The 19,698-nt window shown below is 39.4% G+C and overlaps 1 long non-coding RNA gene across 2 annotated transcripts in view; it reads left to right on the top strand.

The window, feature by feature from the left end:
- The first annotated feature begins 957 nt into the window (after positions 1-957).
- The window catches only part of LOC109250256 (uncharacterized), a 51,863-nt gene continuing 33,122 nt past the window's right edge, over positions 958-19,698 (top strand). The window contains exons 1-4 of one of the 2 annotated variants that reach the window (XR_008420055.1): positions 970-1,178; positions 15,284-15,430; positions 15,713-15,811; positions 17,719-18,085. This is a non-coding gene — a long non-coding RNA (uncharacterized LOC109250256). Of the gene's footprint in view, positions 1,179-15,283; positions 15,431-15,712; positions 15,812-17,718; positions 18,086-19,698 lie in introns of those variants that run through there. The other variant, XR_008420054.1, reaches the window with a different exon arrangement.

Below are 19,698 nucleotides of genomic sequence, written 5' to 3'. Positions count from 1 at the left end.
TGACCTTTTTAGGCAACATCAACATACTCCCTTTCCAACAGTCTTTTGGTGGGCACAGCCACATGGGACCCCCCATCATGAGATCAGAGGAGTGAAGAAGGCAATGTTAGGGTATTGATTCTCCTGGCTCCTTCCCTGTGGGACTGCTTCGGGCTGGCTGTGATCTTCCACAAATCACAAAAATTCTTCTGGTCATCCTAGCAACATGAATCTCCCCTTTCACTTTCCGGCATTCACTTCTTCCTCTGATCCTTTTTGATCTAGCCAAGGTAACAATTCCCACTGATACTAGCCCTAGGGGATTACCTCACAGAGGTAAGAGGTTTCCTTACCTCTGTCCATACTTCTGTAAACATTCTTCTATTAAAACCTTTCAAATCATCCAATTTAAATTTGCCATCCGTTCCATGCAGAGATCCTAACTAATAATATAGTGAATTAAGACTCACGAGAATAAATGTTTTGGGGACAGCAAGGAGGCCAGCTTCACTGCATTAAGAAGCTAAAATTTGAATAACTGAGAAATAAGGTAAAATGCACAGAGTGAGGCCACAATCAGCAAGGTCACAATATCTAAAACTAGGTTACTCTTAATTATGTGGGGAAAAATGAAACCATTGGAAACTTCTGAACAGCAAATTCATATTATTAAAGTAATACTTAATAAAGATCAGCTGTATGCAAGATGGATTGGAGTGGAAAACATGAAGTTTGGGCGAACAATTAAAAGAATGATATATGACACGTAAGGCGAAGGAAGCTACACAATCATTATGCAGTGGAAATGACAAGCATAGAAAATTAGACCTTGGAAAGTAAGTGGATACAGGACAAGAAAGAATAAGAGGAGCCAAAGATGACTTTGCAGTCAAAGTCTGGGTGACTGGAAGAATAATGACGTTATTAAAGGGTGACACTTGTTGGGAGTACAGACTGATTTGCAAAGGAAGATGATGCTTTAGAGGTAAGGAACTCACCCCCTCATACCACCATTTCAGGAATTTGCTCTGGGTGGTGGATTTGATTTCAGCTTTGAATTTTTTTTTTTCTCCCTACATTAAAGGAAAATCTCAAGTTGTTAATCCCCATTGAGAACCAGCAAATGGCTCAATGTGAAGAATTTATGGAGTCTGATTCCACAGACCACTGGGAAGAGAGGCTCCAATCCCAGGAACAAGGTAACATACTAATTTCTGTGACTCAACTCAACAGGTCAGACAGATTGATGGTTGGACTCAGGCAAAAGTTACTTTGCATTGAATTGGGAAAATGGAAAAACTGTCCAAACCGAAGGAAACACTGAGAATGGAGCTTATCTAGGAGAAGCTGTACCACACACAGGGGTAAAGGTGAGGGGAATCATTATGCCAGACAATTTACTTACTTAGCAGTTTACCAGGCTAAGGCTAATCACCGCAGTGAAATTACTTAGCCTGGGAGGGGGTGGTATTTGGATTCGAAGGCCACAGACGTGCATGGTGTCATTCCTGTTCCAGTTCTTGCTCTGGCTGGCAGTGAGCTATGTTTGGTGCAGTGTGGGGGAACCCAGCCATGCTGATCACACTACTGAATCTGACATCTGAGGAACACAGTTTAATAGTAAGCTTAGGTTCCCTGTGTAGTTACTGATACTCTTGCTGCAGACGTGAAGTCTGGCTTGAGAACTGGGGCCCGGGAGGAGATGCAGACAGAACTCAAGCAAGAGAAAGGAAGCTGCAGACGGAATACACCCCAGACGCAGAGTTGTGCAGAGGTCAGCGCTTTTTCTTCCCTTCGGTCTCATATAGAATCTAACGCAATATTGGATTCACAGAAGATGCTCATTAAATAAATGTTGAGTAGGAGTGGTACGAACCCAGACTAAAGGCAGTCTCGCTTTTGGCTTGAAAAAAGCCAAAAGCTTGTGAGACCCAACAAAGATACTTAGGTTTTGAACAATCCGATTTGCTTCCAGAATCATGAAGTGGAATTCTCAAATACGTAAGGGTAAATAAATGTCTTCTAGATAAGGGGTAAGAGCTGATATGACAAGACAGTATGTATACAGCTCAACAAAAACTGAAGGAATAAGGAGGGATAGGCAGACTGAAGTTACTACTCTCTATTTTTCAAAGAAATCCCCGTGGGGATGAAGCTTTGAGTTAAGAGGGCATATCAGAGATGTTTCAGCAAATCAGTGGTTTCTCAAATTGAAATTGAAACAAGTATAATGCAGATCTGTTCACACATACCTGACTGATAAATTTCTTTCATCTCAAAAGATTAAGAATAGATATTAAAGAGGCATTTCCATAACTGATTTAAATTCCACACTTCCAAATGAGTCAGGGCACTGTAACAAAAAGTACATGTAAAGATCATCCTACAAAGTACTTGCAGAATCATCTCCTCCTTGGATATGCTTCTCCAACGGTGTTTGCCAGTGGCCAGAACTTCATGATTCAATGTTGACAGTAAAATCCTGAGTTTACATTTTTATCATTGAATCAGAAGGCTCAGAAGAATCACTAATAGATGCTGTAAAAGAAACCTATCCAAAAACCCTACCTGCATTTCCAGAATCCCTTGGTAGTTTATCAGGAAGCATCCATATCTGTGATGCTGGATTTTTCAACTGTAAAAGAGATCTTTGTCTTTAGGTTTTTTTTCATTGTCTCTGTCTAGGAGGATTGGTTTACTGGGGCTGAGCCCCAGAAAAATTAATAAAAGAATACTCATTAAAACATATTTATTAATTATCTCTAATATGCCATAAATGGATTTACAAGTATTCCTGACAATAGGTGCTATTCCTGCCATTTCAGTTATGATGGAAAACATTAATGTGCCCAGAATATATACTGCATACCTTAAGGGCAAAATCACTCTCACTCGTTCTTAATTTTACTGATACAAACACTGAGGCCTGGCTGTGAAGTGCTCAAAGTCACAGAACAATACTACTGCAAACAATAAACTCACACAAAACTCAACTGTGCAACCTCATTTTCATGAAATATACATCAAGAAATCATTTTTATTTTCACATCACCAATGATAGCAAACAATGTAGCTACATTAAGGTATTTATAAGAATCACTATAAAATGCAATGGAGTAACCCCTCCCAATACCAATATGTTTTAGTAGACGGTGAGGGACATTTTAAGTGGACGGGTAGACAGGTATTTATTAAGTTCTTGGTATTTTATTAAATTATTAAAATCACAAAAGCTCTAACAAGTGCTTCCCAGCAGAGAAAGAATACATAAAGAAACCTAACTGAAGGGGCATTTCATTTAAAAAACAATATGCATTATCTTATTTAAAAGTTTATTAATTAAAATCTGAATGGGTTCTTTTCTTCAGGCTTAGAGAAGAGTAGAAGTTCCCTTGGGAAATTTTCTCAGCTTTCCTCAAGGCTAAAGAACTTGGTTTTATATAGATTAATAACCTTAGAATTTTATCCTCAAAGAAATGTTTAATAGCCTGATGGATTATGGTATAGTGCAGATGATTTCTATGAAATGTTATCTTTTACTTGTTTTCAGCACAGCAAAAAGGGACCTCATAAAATCATAGTCTCCCTTCCTCAATGTAGTTTCCATTACTCTCTGAGTTTATCAAGAAGAGTAATGATGCTCTGATTAAAAAAGGAACACCAGTGCTGCTGGAGTCGGGCCTCACCAAGGGCAGGCCTGCACATCATTCTTTTGCTCATTTTCCCAGCAACTGTGACGGAGAACAATGGTGAAACACCTCAGATTATGACAACTGTGTAAGGGCGGCTGTGTGTCTTCAGTTCCTCAGGAAACATTGACAAAATGTTTCTAAACGCTGCCTTGCATATACTTATCAGTCTTCTGTTTTTCCTCTCTGTAAATATGTAGAAATATGCTAAAAGAGGCAAAGTCTATCAGGCTCCTGCCCATCAGCCCAGAGTCACTATCCCATTAGTGTGATTCTAAGATCTAAACAGAAAGGGCAGCACAAGAAATGTGATATATTCTGTATTTCTTCAACTTCCCCATCCTCACTATCACTCCTCTGGTTCAGTTTCTTACCACAGCTAAGCTGCTTTCTTGCAAAGGTCTTCCAGGCGATTTGCTTGCTTCCTAATTCATTCTTCACTTCAGGTCAGCACTCTACTCTCTCACTGCCAGAATTTCTAAACCTTTTAGGTTGTTGACCCTCTCAACCCCATTCCCATACATCCCTCCCAACCGTGGAGAATATCCTCCGCCCCCTTTCAAATCTCTTTAGACTTTATTTTCCCCGTCATCCTATTTTTCTGAACTTTGTGTTATTTCCTGTCCAAGTTATGTCAGGTGATTTGATGAGAGTGCTTCATTGATAAAACCTGGTAAGTTTCCAGTGGGTTCAAGATAATTCATCCTGCAGAAATATTCATGTGAATCAGTTTTAAAACACTGGAATTTCTTATCTGTCTCTTTTTAATCTTTAATGATATTTCTTTCACATTATTCCAATGAGACAATTTCTGGTAGTTTTAAAGGCTAACATCTTATATATTTTTAATCACTTTAAGCATATAAAAGGCAATTTGACTATTCACAATGTATTGTCAGAGTATTTTTGGACACTGGAAACATTTCTTGGCAAAGGCAGTGCACTGTTTCCTGAATTGACATTGATCTTCCTTTTAACACACCATGACTAATGTAAAAGTTTGTGAATATTTTCTACATGTTGGTTCTACATATGACCACAAGAAATTATATAAGTGCAGAATTAGTCACATGGTTCTGTTGTTTAGGATCTACATGTGGAAATGGTCCATATGTGAATGATTGGTCCTGAATGATTTATGGAGAATATGAGGTGATATAAATCCTACTGATATTATTGGTTCTGACTTAAGACACATGAGGTGTACAAAACTGAATCTGAGCAGAAACTGGTTTTTCTACTCTCTTTACCATTTTTTTTTCTCATCAAAGCAAAACTTGGAAAGCCATACATATTCAACACTATACAATTTGGTGTTCAAAGCCACTTTGTCCCAGAGCATGTACTATGCTAAATGGTATCTGTATATAGTCCTTTATTCAAACTCTTAGGACCAGGTGTGCTTCTGAATGCAGAACTATGCATATTTTAGGAAAGCAAAACAGTGCATGCATCTTCCATTAAAAAAGACTCCCAGAGGAACCCTGAGCAATATCCTATAATCAAACACATTAGTGTGTCAGAAGTGAAAATCATGACTATTCACTTAGGAATAATGAACTTTATAAATGGCCTCTTCTCAAGATAGACAAGGTTTTGCAGCCAAATGAGTAATAAAGACAATTTTAATTTTTTCAGCTTTTGTGGATTTCAGAATTGTAGATCGAGGCTTTTGGACCTGTGATGTTTAATGAAAAGTAGAACATAGATTCTGCTCTCAAAGAACCCAACAAGTGTTAATATTTAGCTAGTTCACACTGGTAGACCCAATACTGGTGGTAAAATATTAAAATATTTTTTTTCCAGTGATTAAGTGGCCATTGTCCCAAGCCACTCAAGGACTCTCCCTTCCAACCCATGCATCTCCTGAATGCCTAGTGCTTCTCCTGCACCTACCATGACCCAACTACGGAAAGAATAACTTTGGCTCCATGGCCAACCTCTGTGTGGTTGGTGGGTGTCTGAACCATACCAACTGTTCAAAATTTTGAATATCACTCCTGAAATCACAGGATATTACTGAATTTTGACAGAGCCAGAGAATTCTGACAGAATGAGAAGAGGTTGAGAGAACTAAGGAGTCCTACTTCCTTTTACTTTTAACTTTTATAGATCAGAGGTTTGGGTAACCAAAAAGCCAGTGAAATCATCCGCAATCCTGTTTCTACTGTCCAACAAGGACAGCCAGTCCCCAAGAGAGCAAGCAGGGAAGGGGTGACCCCAGGAAAAGATTGTCTTCCATGATCTCTCATCAGTGGCTTTCATAATTATATTCATTATATTTACCTCAGATGTAGGAAATTCCATATATGCTCATTGATATTTTTTTTCAACAGATGTGAATTTTCAGCATGGCGCCATTGAAAGAGAACACGATTTGATGAAAGACCTATTGTTAAGAACCTCTCCTTTACTTTTTAGAAATAATATCCCTGAGCAAATTCCAACCTCGCTGAGTGTTATTTGTATTTTTCATCTATAAAACGAGGATAATAGTTCCTTTCTGATGCCAGGATGTTTGTAAATATTTATGAGATGGTATATATTGCTACACTAATACAAGACATTACCATTTGTTTCTTTATCAGATTGAAAGTGACTCTTTTAGATTCCTGTTGGTTTTTTTTCACTGAATTTGATCAGCCCTGATGGTCATGCTTCAGAATGAGATGTATTGATCTGTCCCTACCCTGCCCAACTGGCCAGAGGTCACAGTGTTGAGTGGATACTAATTAAGACTTTCATTAAAAAATGCTGCCACCTCTGATTTAGTGTGACAGGCAGTACAACAGAGTTGCTAAGAGCATGGGAATATGATTGCCTCGGTTTAAATCCCAGCACTGGCACTTACTAGCTTAAGCAAGTTACTTAATCTCTTTGTTTTTCAATTTCCTCATTGCTTAAATGAGGATAATAACTGTTTCTATCTCATAATCTTGATATAACACTGAAGTGATTTAGTGAATGCAAACCACCTACTACTGTGCCGAGCAGAGAGTAAGCTTTAAGTGCTGACCATGGCTGGAAGGACACCTGCCTCCAGGAGGAGCCCTTGCCACAGTTACTGCAGACTTGTTAACTGCTGGCCAGCCTGTAGAGGCTGCTCTCGACTCAGTTTCTCCGGGGCCATGCAATCAAAGCAACTCAACTCCTTATCAGACCTTTCTCATGGTCACTGCCATTGCTGCTGCCATCCTTCTCCTTCCTTTTCTCCTCCTCCGCATCATCCTACCCTCCTTCTCCTCCTCTTCCTTTTCCTAAAATTCACCTGTAATGCACATCTCTTAGTACTGTAAGAGCCAAGGGCACTTGGCTCACGATGGGCTCACGATGGGCCACTCTGACATGAAGATTATTCTGAGCTGAAGGCAATCGAGACCCTACCTATTCAAGAGAAACTCTTGCCACTCCCTTAACTACACAGAAGGATGCAAATTGAGGACTTTCCCAGAATAATTAGCAGAGAGACATTTTGTCTGAGTGACCTATCTATATGGCAGGGCAAACATCTAATTACCAAACATCTTCTCTTTTTCCTATTGCTCTGTGAAGTACATTCCTTTCCCCTGAAGTCCCTTTTCCTGATTTCAGGATGACGTATAGACCTCATTTTGCCTGTCTTGGCAATTTCCATGTCTGCTTGGATTCCCCATACACACTCTATTAAATTTGATTTCCTCCTGTTAATCTAATGTCAATTTGACTCTTAGTCCAGCTAAAAGGATCGTTAGAGGGGACAGGAAGTCTTCCTCTCTGACAGTACAAAAACATGTTATTAGTTTTTGCTCTTCCACCGCTAAACTTCCCATGCCTAAATTATTCTACTGCATCTTGATAATACTGAAATAGTTCATCACACACACACACACACACACACACACACACACACGGTCTCCATTTTGTTATCATTATGTCACATTGTAGCTTATCCTCATTGGGCATTTCTGTTCTTATTCCTTTACACATCCAACATTCTATTTTTTTTATTTTTTTTAATTTTTTGAATGTTTATTTTTGAGACAGAGAGAGTGAGAGTGGGGGGGAGGGTTCAGAGAGAGAAGGAGGCACAGAATCCAAAGCAGGCTCCAGGCTGCCCAACATGGGGCTTGAACCCACAAACCGTGAGATCATGACCTGAGCCAAAGTTGGACACTTAACCGATTGAGCTACCCAGGTGCCCCTAACACTGTGACCCATTTTAATCCTTATCAGAACTCTGAAGTACACTCCACCAAATCAATGTGTCATCCTTTCCACTGGTTTCTCCACCAGCCAGAAGTTTAGCTATGTTTATTAGCCTGTGTCACAGCTTGCTGACAGTCTTTAATTTTCTATCCTATTTTCTAATGCCTATTCCTAAGTATGCCACTTCAAATAAATATTGTTCAGGTGACAGTATTTAAATGGCAAGCAAGAATCATCTAAGTTCATGGAGTAAAGATTCTTTATATTAAAAATTATATTTTTATGTTAAAAAAGATTAAGTTTGCAGAACATCCCCTACAGAGGTTTTTCCCATATCTACAATTTAAGCCAAAACCTTAGATAACTAACTGCATTTTAGGATAATATACAAACTCAGTAGCAAAATTTATTACGCTTGCTAACTTGACCTTGTATTAGGAACTTGTTTAACTATCTGAACTTTGAGAAAAGAATAACCGTGAGGCATGCAAGAAAGAGTAATTCAATTCTTGTTTCTTCTTTTTTTTGATTTCTCCAGTGGCATCTTAAGTAACAATGGTTCCTTTTGATCAGGTTCCCTAGCAAAGAGAGATTAAAATAAAAGTATATGTGCTAACATTTGACAGATTTAGCCATCATAAGGCAATGTGATGATGGAAGCAGAAAGTAGAGTAAGTCAGCCGAGAGCCAAGGAATGCCATAGCCTCTAGAAACTGGAAGAAGAAGCCAGGAACTGATTCTCCCCTAAAGCCTCCAGGGGGAACTAGATCTGATGAGTCCTTGCTTTTAGCCCAGTAAACCTAAGGTTATTCCTCTGACCTCCACAAACATAAGAGGATAAATAGGTGTTGTTTTAAACCATTAAGTGTGTAGTAATTCGTTACAGCAGCAATAAGAAACTGGTATATATTTTGGTACCAGAAGTGGGATGCTGCCATAACAAATACCTAAATCATCATAAAACAGAATTTTGGTAGGAATGTGAAAATTAAAGGTGCTGCTGGTGAGAATTCAGAGGACATGAGGAGCATGTTACTGGCAACTGGAGGAAAGGAGATCCTTGCTACATAGCAGCAGGAATCTTAGCTGAATTGTGTCACGTAGTTATGCACAAAACAGAACATGATGGATATTATCTGAGCAAAGTTTTGAAGATATGGCCTGATTTCTTCATGTTGACTATAGTTCAAATTTGGGAGAAAGAGAGAAATTGAGGGTAGAACTAACAAGCAAAAAAGAATCTGGATTTGATAATTTGCAAAATTCTCAGCCTAACTGGATTGCAAATGACGCTAAAATTAGGAGACTCACTGTCAGAAAAGAATGGTCTGGGGGCACCTGGGTGGCTCAGTCGGTTAAGCGTCTAACTCTTGGTTCGATTCGGGTCATGATCTCATGTTAGTGAGTTCCAGCCCCACATCGGGCTTTGCACTGATGGTGTGGAGCCTGCCTGGGATTCTCTCTCTCTCCCTCTCTCTGCCCCTCCCATACTCTCTCTTTCTTTCACAATAAATAAACTTTAAAAAATTACAAAAGAAAAGAATGCTCTGGAGAGAAAGCCGGGGATGTGCCTAGACTACCTTTTGCCAGTTCCTGGGAAGAATCAAAAGGTCAAAGTATTCAGTCACACAAAAAATTATTTTAAAAGATAAAGCATATGAATCATGGATCCTCTCAGCCATATCAGCAGAAGCCAGGAATAGACATGAAATTATTCGGTAAAGACCTTTGAATGAACTTTTGTCTAGTGGAGTGAATACCTGTGATATATGTTGGAAATCCACAAGGTTTTTGCAAATGTTGTATCAGCAGAAACATCTCCAGCTTGGATTGACAGGGAAGAGAGGGTGAAATCAAAGAAAGCCGTTGGATTCTATAGATAGGAGCCAGGCTGGTGTAACTACTCAGCTACAAATATGCTCCTCTTCATTAAAAAGGAAGAAGGACTCAGAGGGTTCCTGTGGAGGCCCAGAGGACAGAACCTCAGTCCTAGAGGGTGGATCCAGGGGCCAAGAGCCAGGAGCCACAGAGGATTATTCTCAGACCTGTAAACTGATGGAGGTTTTCATCTCCCAGCTGGATCCCAAAACTGCTTGAGAATAGTGACTTCTTTATTCCTTCCATTTTCTCCCTTTTGGGAAAGGAACTGGATAATTTATTCTTAAATGTTTGGTATAATTCATCAGTGAATCCATCTGGACCTGGCGCTTTCTGTTTTGCAAGGTTACCAATTACGGATTTAATTTCTCTACTGGATATAGGCCTTTCAGACTGTTCCTTCTTGGGTGAGTTTTGGCAGACTGCGTCTTTCAAAAAACTGGTCAATTTCACCTAGAATTTGCCCTGTGACTTCATTTCTCTTCTGGGTCCATGAAGGTCTAAGAAGGATCTTCACCTTTTCCTTGTTTTTAGAAGGGAGCAGTAACTTCTGCACTCCATGCACACTGGGCTGGAAACAGAAATCTCACAGGCTACTTTTTTAAGCAGCATGGTTGAGGTGTGAAAGAATGTAATGAAGACGAAAAATTAAAGAATTTTATTCAGGCAGTTCTGGAGATCTGAGCCACACAAAATAAGCCAACAGAGGGAAGAGGCTGCAAACAGAAGAGGGGGAGCCACGGGGAGAACCAGACAGGAGGGAACACAATCCTGAGCATGGATGAAGTAGCATTCTTGGACTGAGGGGTGAAACAGTCCTCCCTGGAGATCGAGGGTCTGCTACTCATCTGGAGAGGAGTTTAAACATAGAAAGGCTTGGTGTCCATCTCCTCTTAGGTGGACAGCGAAACCAGCAAAATAAGATATGGAAAAGTGCTAATAATATGTGACGGTCAGTAGACAAATGGGACGAATGACACCTGTTAGTCCAAAAACCACAGACATTTTCAATATTCCTCGTCATCATACTTTTTCTGATCTACATATCTGCAAATTTTCTACTCTTCTCCTCCCCCCTCCAAACTACATGACGTTTCATCTTAATTTTTCTCAGTACCAGTCTCCCTCTATATTGCATTATGATACTTTTCAAAAAAATTTTAAGGTAAGTATTAATTGACAGATATGCATTGAGTGTCTACATTGTGCTAGGTAGGCCTCACATCTCTTCTTAAAATGATTGAGATTGGGAACTTCCTCTAATTCATTCTTGATTGTCCACCAAAGGGTCTGAACCAGGGTTTTATACTTACATAGATAATAGGCAAATATTTAACGTTTAATGGATTAAAAATAAATGAAATTACGTTAGTGTTGACATGTTCATTGTTCCATGCATTAAATGGCAGGGATAACAGCTAAAAGGACTCAGCTTTTCTCATGAATCCTGTTGTTTAATCCTCATGCAAACTTGTGATGTATATATGGTTATCTCTATTTTACTGTTGAAGAAACATAACTTTCAAAAAGTTAAACAATTTACTCAAAGCTACATAACTAGTAAGGACTCTGCTCTTTGAATAGCCAACTCCAATAGCTTATTTTTTAACCAGCATCTTCTTCAGTCCACAGAGTATACTGCCTGTTCACATAAAACCTTCACTTTTCACCATCAGAACTTGTCAAAAATGCCAAGGTCAAGCATTAAGAAAAAAAGAACTTAGAGGATAAACAAAAAGGAAGACCTTCACCTGAGAATACTTAAGTTGTATAATCGCAATAATGCAGCATTATGAGAAAATAAAAATCCTGAAAAAAGAGTCTCGGTTGGTGAAGTCCCCTTTTGCTCACAAGATACCAACAGACACAGAACCTTGGCTCAGCCTGTCCTTGTCCGCTCAGACATAGTGTGTTTGCTGAGATCAGCACGGAATGCCTGCCTGTGTGCGTAACTCGTCGCCCATACAGCTTTACCACAATTTGTCATGGCTTATATTTTGCTTTCAGTTTTGGCCCTGGTGCTTAGGCTTCTCACTGGTGCCCTGAAGGGCTTTTCCAGGACCATCTGACAACAATCACCTAGGTTGCTGCAGCACAAGCACTTTGTGGAGTTGGAGGCACTTGATTGAAAATCACTTACTCCATCCCTGAGAAGTAATATTTTCAGTTTATTTCACACAGACAACACTTTCTCAAATTCAGAGTGGTTGTCTGTTTCCATAGCACAGGTAATTCATTCCAGTTACTTAAGACTGAACTCTAAATCCATGCGCCGTTGGTAATTTAGGATGGATATAAGGAGGAATTTCCTGAGAGCCTTATGGGTTATTAAACACTAAAATGTGCTACAGAAGAAAATTGAAGGACCCTCTTCCTACAAAGGTGTTTAAAAATGGAATCAATGAACATTATCCAGAGTGGGCTAGGGTGAACCCATATGAAGGCAAGGATGTGGGCTAGATGACTTCTCAAGGTCCTTTAACAGGGCTGGCATTCTATGATTCATTTCCTTTAAAATCAATGATCTGTGTTGAGAAAAATTGTATCTTATCAGTATGTGAAGAAATCAAACATAAAATATTCTGGAGGCGATGATAAGCATTTATGGTGTACTAAACCAATCCTGCTGCCTTAGAAGATACTTACCAAGTTTCACTGATTGCAAATGTGGCAGAGATACTATAATCTTAGGGGGGAAAGCTACCAGTTTTTAATGTAGCATTGAAAATTCATGCAGTGAGAATGGAGAAAGTTTTCCAAAATGCTCACCTTCATTTACTGTCTATAGTCAGTAAACAAGAGAGGAGTTAGGAACCTTCTAAAATGTCCCTGCATTCACATTATACATGAACCTGAAGATGTAAATGAGGTTGTACCATGCTATTTTTAAATGGCATATAACCTCTTTATTCTTCCATTCTCATAGACTGTTTAGGCAGTTTTCCATTTAGCATGGCTGTCCTCCAAAATCTGGGGCTCGGGGAAATGAGAATGCATTTTTGTTGTTGAACAATGTTGATTTACTTGCTTGCTGAGCCTCCAAACAAGTCATTTAGCCTAAAGAATAAACATAATGCTGCTTTAACCTTAACCATAAACAAATGAATGAATTGGCAGTAGGTTTTTTGTATTGCACTTCTTCATCTTAAATACCGGAATTGGAAGAGGTGGAAGGACATTTAGGCAGAAACAGTGCAAACAATGTACGTGCATTTACATAGGCTTTGGTACTTGGTGTGACAGAGTACCTTTGTAATTTCATTTCAACTCTTTTTACTTTTGATCATGTGGATGGGTTTAACATTACTGATAATTTCACTGAACTTTGACAGTATTCGTATTTCCGTTTATTTATTAAACAAGTAATTTTTGAGCACTAAATGTGTTCCAGGCACTGTTCTAGCTGCTGACTTTAGTAGTGATGAAAAAGATGAGCCCCTTGTCTTTGTAGATCTTACAATGCACTAGAAGTTACATACGGACAAGATAATCACAACAAAAAAACGTTTCAAATGTGCACATGTGTTTAAACGGGAAAGGCCTGCAGAGTAAAAATTCAGAGGGAATTTGAGGGAGCAAAGGGAAGGGTGCATGGGATGGGATGGGGCTGGAGTTCAGGCACTGAAAGCAATGAGGACACACTGAAGAGAATGTCTGTTCAGGAGACATAACTGAAGGCTATGTATGAGACTGATGATGGAGGACGACAGAGGAGCATGAGACAGTACGAAACTGTTACTATATATAAAAATGCTTGTATACCGGATGTGCTCAACTCAAGTTGAGAATGCCCGGACCTTGGGGTATAAGCCTTTTGGAAATTCATGTCTGACTCATAGTGTGACTTTAGATTATTCAAATAAACATCAAGGGGAGAATAAGATCGAGGCTTTAAATCCCTTAATACTCCTTCTATCAAGGGGTGGGCTCTGTTTCCTGGTTTTTTTTGTTTGTTTGTTTGTTTTTGATTCTGGGCTGATCTGTGACTGACCAATAGAGTGCAGTGGGAATAATGCGATGCCAGTTTGGGGTCAGTCCTTTAAGCAAACTGGCCATTTAGGCCTTTTACCTTACATTCTTTAAGCCACCATAGTAAGAAAACTCAAAACAAAACAAAACACGTGGAGAGGCTTTGAGGCTACACGAAGAGGAAGAGGGGTTCAAGTGAGCTCAATGTTCCCAACATCCCCACTGAGGTGCCAGTGCATGTGAGTAAGGATGATGTGGACCCTTCAGATAAGCACCCCCACCAGCTAAAAATAATACTGATTGATGGCAACTGATGGCCCATAGAGCAAAAGAATCACATAGCTGAACCTTGTCCAAATCAATGACTCAGAATATTGGGGTATCAGTAAATGGTTGTGGTTTCAGGCCACTAAGTTTTTAGGGTACTTTGGTCCAGAGAAATAGGTAATTGGGATAATTTTTGTTTCCCAGGAGTGAGGTGCTGCCATACTGATATCTAAAACCAGTGGCTTTGGGACCCAACAGAAAGAAGCTAGAATGGCCTCAAGGAGACTGGCAGTGAAAGCTGGAAGAGCTTTGGGGAGGTTGTTCATGAATACTTGAAAGACAATGAGGAGAACATACTGGAACTGAAGAAAAGGGAACTCTACTTATGTAGTCCCAGAAAGTTCGGCAACACCTACGGCCTGCAGAAATATAGAAGATAAGAAATGTATCTGTGGAACTCATTGATTTAGCTAAGTGGATTTTCAGACAGAATGCTCAAAGGTTGATGATTCTAGCTATGACAAAATAGTCTATTATGAAACATAAAAAAAGAAGTGGCCATTATTTGCTTTTTGAGAATAATTTAGAGAAGATATAGAGTTCCCAGGAAAGTTTTTTCTAGCCAGCAGAAGATTCTCAAAGTAGGAAATGATCCTCAGGCAAAATTCAAATCCAAGTCAGTAAGACTGGGTCTCTGGGAAAGGCTGAGGTCAGGATGAGGCTCAGACCCCTTGTTTCATGCTTTGCAAAGATATAAGGGCATGCCTCACAGATTCTTTCTGTTGGACAATAGCATTTTTAAGAATTTTAAATGCTGTCATTTTTTCCTAGACCCTCACCAGTTGCCCAAGATAGGCCAGTTGCTATCTGGGGAAGTCATGCAAGTATGGCTTTTGTCTAATAAAGTGAAATACAATCTGACATATTAGACACCTACAGAATGTTAAGAGATTTGTACTAAATTAAAACAGACATAGAAAGTACAAAATCAAAGAAAGAAAACTCTGATATCTGTTCTCTTAGCTGTCTATGGAAAGAAAGCAGCCCGAGAAGACTACACAGCTGTGCACCCGGTGCATTTCTCATGGGAAAGGAAGCATGACTCACGTCCCTGAAGGGTGGATCCAAACAACACTGAGAATATTTCCGAGGGGTCAGAGACTGATGACATGTACCTGGCCAGATTCAGAGTCACTATGAATCAGTTACGTGTCTCTTATTTTCCCCCATTTTGAAGGCGAGTGTCTGTGGTGGTTGCCCTGACGGTCTCGTAGTGTATACTGAGCATATGGAGGGCAGATTACTTATCTCTTTAGTTCACAGGTCTTCAGAGCAAGAGGAACCATACTCAAGGAGCCATTCTTGAGGAACTTCATCTAAACCTGGCCCTAATCGTAGAAAACTAGATCGTGGACTTTGAGATGATGCCATAATGGGATGAAACTGTGGGCATCTAGCAAGAGGTAAATGAATTCTGCTTGCAGAAGAAACGTGAAGAATTTGTGGCTACAGGAAAGATGGTAGCAGGGGAACCATGCCTCGAATTACTTGAAATTTCCCTTTTGAGAGGTTTGATTCATTTCCCTTCGCACTGAACCTACACTGAACTAGATTCCCTGGAGCATTATGGCACGATGGGATGCAATGATACTATGCTAACTGCAGGCCTAAACTGTAAAGGGACTATACGTTTCTGTCTTCATAGCTTACATCTCTGAGCTGTCTTTATAAATCTGATTTCCCAGTTGAAGACACCACATGGAGAAGATCTAAGACTACATGGAGAAGACGAAGAGCCCCGCTGAGGTCAGCTTTCCAGACATCCCCCTCCAATTCGCAGGCGTGTGAGTAAAGTCAGTGGCCTTTCTGGAACAGTCCAGCTGAATTCCACTGAGAGATGACAAAGTTATACAGGGAAGAACCACCCAGTTAAGCGTGCCCAAATTCTAATCTATAAAGCCACAAGATATAATGGAGTGCTTTTTGTTTCAAGCTACTATATTCTGAGGTAATTCTGAGGTAATAGCTGGTGCAACCCCTTAAGAACTGACTTGGGAGGAACTGAGGATTATGAATGGAATGTGTGTATTTATATCAGTAGAAGCAGTAACTGAAGTAAAGACAGAAGCTTTGATGACTGAAAATAAGGATAAAGGGGTGCCTGGGTGGCTCAGGTCATGATCTCGCAGTTTGCCTGGGTGGCTCAGGTCATGATCTCGCAGTTTGTGAGTTCAAGCTCCGCGTTGGGCTCTCTGCTGTCAGCATAGAGCACACTTCGGATCCTCTGTCTCCCTCTCTCTCGGCACCTCCATCGCTCGTGCTCTCTCTTCCTCTCTCTCTCAAAAATAAATAAATATTTAAAAATAAAATAAAATTAAGTACTTGAAAACATAACATTAAAAAAGAAAAGAAAAGATGGGTAGACGTTTAGTGATAGGGCACAATGACCTCAAGGCAACAGGGAATATTGGCTTACAATCCACATAAGCTAATAGCTGACTACTGACAGATCTTTGGCACGCCATATGAGTAATAAATATTGGTTCATATAATGTATGATTGTGTCCATCATTGTAAGAACTTGGAAGCGGCTATGGTCCCAGATGAATCTGAGGAATGAATTAGGTGGCTCTTGGAGTGTTCAGATCCTAAAGACTCACTGCCCTTTTTCCTCAGATTTAGACTTCTCTCAGAGGTTTTCTGACAGATGAAAGTTCTTACTCCATTATATCCATTCATTCAGCAGTATTTATTGTATCATCTGTATATGTACACTCAGTGCGAGGTTCGGTTAGGGATGCGAAGGAAGAGATGTCGTCCCTACACTTTCAAGGGACTTACTGCAGAGTGAAACGGATCAGACAAGGAACTCAAGGAACTCTAATGCAGGAAAAAAAAATACTGATTTCTAGCTTTTGGAGAGGGTTGACTGACAATAGGATTTTGGAGTCCAGTCAAGGAGCTTCCTAAGTTTAAGAGGTAAACAATCCACCCCTGAATAGACTAGGGTACCAGACAGGGACAAAACAAAGCAAGAAGCCACTTACTGGAAAAGGTTTTACCAAGGTCTCCGTACAATTTGAAGAAAGATTGTATGCTGAACCTCAGCTTCTTCATTGAGCTTTTAGAACTAGGAACATATTAGAGTCTACATCTCAGAAGAATTGCAAGTAAGTGCCAAATCACTCCAACTAAGAAAATTAGAGGTCTACCTGAGATTAGAACCAGTAATAGTAGGTGAGATATCAGTAATTCCATGAAAATGTTGCTGCCTGAAATTCCAATATAATTCCTGTTGCAAGGGTGGGATAGTGGCTGAGTTGGACATAATTTGTCCATGACTTTATAATGGATGCTGCTACTTAAATCCCAGAGCCACTGCTTTCCTTATTTTCACTCCTGCTCTCTTGTTTTCACTAAATCCTCCTCTTCCTGCAAATTGTGTCCTGTATCACTCAATCCAAAGGACTCATCCCCTGTCTTCCCACCTTCCCCAGCTTCTATGGTTTTTGGGTTGTTCAGTAATATACACACTTTTTTTTTTTTAAATTTTACTTGTTTTAAATGATAGCCCCTCCTCTGTACTCACGTGCCTAGATTCTCTTACAGCTGTGGTTGATTAGATAAACTGGTTTATCAGTTTTCTCCAAGGAGACATAAGAAAATCTCCACTAGTTAATTAGGATAATCTGTTTCCTTCAAAAAGACATTTCTTAAGCTGCTTCTTCCCTTCTTTCTACCTTGAAAATAGATGTGATGCCTGTAGATGCAGCAGACATCTTGCAACAATGAAGCAACCAGCATGAAAATAAGAAGCCAACACACCAAGGATGACAAAAAAAAAAAAAAAAGGAAAGAAAGATCTGGGTCATTGATGACGTTGTTGAGTTTTCAAATTGGCTGTCAGACCTCTTGTCAAGGACATAATAAACATCCTTACTTAAGCCGCTGTTGGACAGGCTTTCGGATACTTACAGAGGAATGAAATGCTAACTGATGTAGTTATTTTTCATTTCATTAAATACATAATGTAATTGATTATAAGTTATATCATTATTAAATTATATCATTATTTAATATACTGCTGAGCAAGAAAATAAGCAGCAAGTTGCACAAAATGAAATTCCTCCTATCACTTATCATTTTTATTTTATACTTCTGGAAAAAACTCTTTTCTATTTAAAAAGACATGGATTTTTATCATTTATTCCATTTGTGAATACATTAAAGAAAATAAGTGGAGTAAATTTCTTAAAGCGTGCCAAAACTTCCTCACATTCAACATAAAACTCTACTGAATAATTTTGTTACTCATAGGCTTCTATTTCCATGGTTCTTTTTCTACATAATATCATTTTTGTCATCAAGAGTGTAGATGATGCAGTATTTTTTAAGTGAATTCATAAAACAATGAATTCCAATATTTGGGCTCTTGAGCCTGCTTTGCATGTGTCTAGAGCAAATCAATTTTTGGATTTCCACTTCAAGAATATGCCTAAACACTTAAAATTAACAATTTCCAACACCCTCTCCCCATGCTATTGAGTTCCTAGGAGTAATGAGAGTATGGAGTCAAAGAGGAAAGATAAAAGATCTGAATTATTATTATAATTGTAATGTTAGCCACTGGGGAGTATAGTCTGGGAGTTTTTCTAGTATAAAAATGGGCTTTCACTTCCTTTATAGAAATTTAGGAAGTAGAGGTATGTAACTATGGGTTGGTTGATAGACATATTTGCTCACTGAATATGGCAGGCCTAACAGTGGTTAACACAGCTCATGCTTCACCAATTCTATTTGGTGGAAAAGTCACCCAGCGTCTAGACTAGGTTTTACATGGAGGTCGTGGCAAACCGAGAAGGCAGCTGAGGAGAATTACCATATGCAGTTTTCACATTTGGGTAAATGATAATGAACAATGAAGATAACTGAGGATCTATAATCCTGCAGGACAGAGGAGATTTGGAGGGTCTAATATATTGTGAGGCAGATGGAAAATATCCTGGAGTGAGGAAGGAAGCTGGGCAGAACAGACTGAGGGAAAGCTATTTCCCTTAGAGTAGGATTCGGAATGAGATGATAATGTGTTCTGTTATCAGTGAGGTAGGTCACTAAGACCTATTTCCCTCGTGCTTTCCAGCTAACTTTTCAAAGGCAGATGTCTTGTTAAAAATTTATTCTTTCTAATATTTTTAAAGTTTTATTTATTTATTTAGACAGAGGGACAGCGTGAGTGGGGGAGGGGTAGAGAGAGAGGGAGAGAGAGAGAATCCCAAGCAGGCTCTGTGCTGTCAGTGCAGAGCCCGAGACAGGACTCAAACTCACAAAACAATGAGATCATGACCTGAGCCGAAACTGGGAGTTGGATGCTTAACCAACTGAGCCACCCAGGAGCGCCACCCCCCCTCCCAAATTATTCTTTCTAAAACATAAACAGAACTATTAGAGTAGTCTACCCTCCTTTTAGGACAGCTAAGAGCTAAAGTAAAAGATGATCCAGGATTGATTTTGCTCTGAAATATTAGACAAGGTCACGCTGCTTTTTTTGGAGATTGTGTTTTGTTTGCTAGGTGATCACACAAAAAAGAAACTGTCTTTATTTCAAAATTACACAACAAAGAACCTTGGCCCTAGCCAATCTCTGCTTAGCATACAGAAGTATAGAAGACATTCCCCAAATCTCATGAATGCTTATTATTTGACTAAACTAATCTAGGAGGGAGGTGCCTTC

The sequence above is a fragment of the Panthera pardus genome, unplaced genomic scaffold, assembly GCF_024362965.1.
Source record: "Panthera pardus isolate Hobbes unplaced genomic scaffold, ASM2436296v1 HiC_scaffold_7, whole genome shotgun sequence".
Classification (NCBI taxonomy): Eukaryota; Metazoa; Chordata; class Mammalia; order Carnivora; family Felidae; genus Panthera; species Panthera pardus.
Note: the sequence above shows the minus strand (reverse complement) of the source record. Positions and strands in the feature narration are given on the sequence as shown.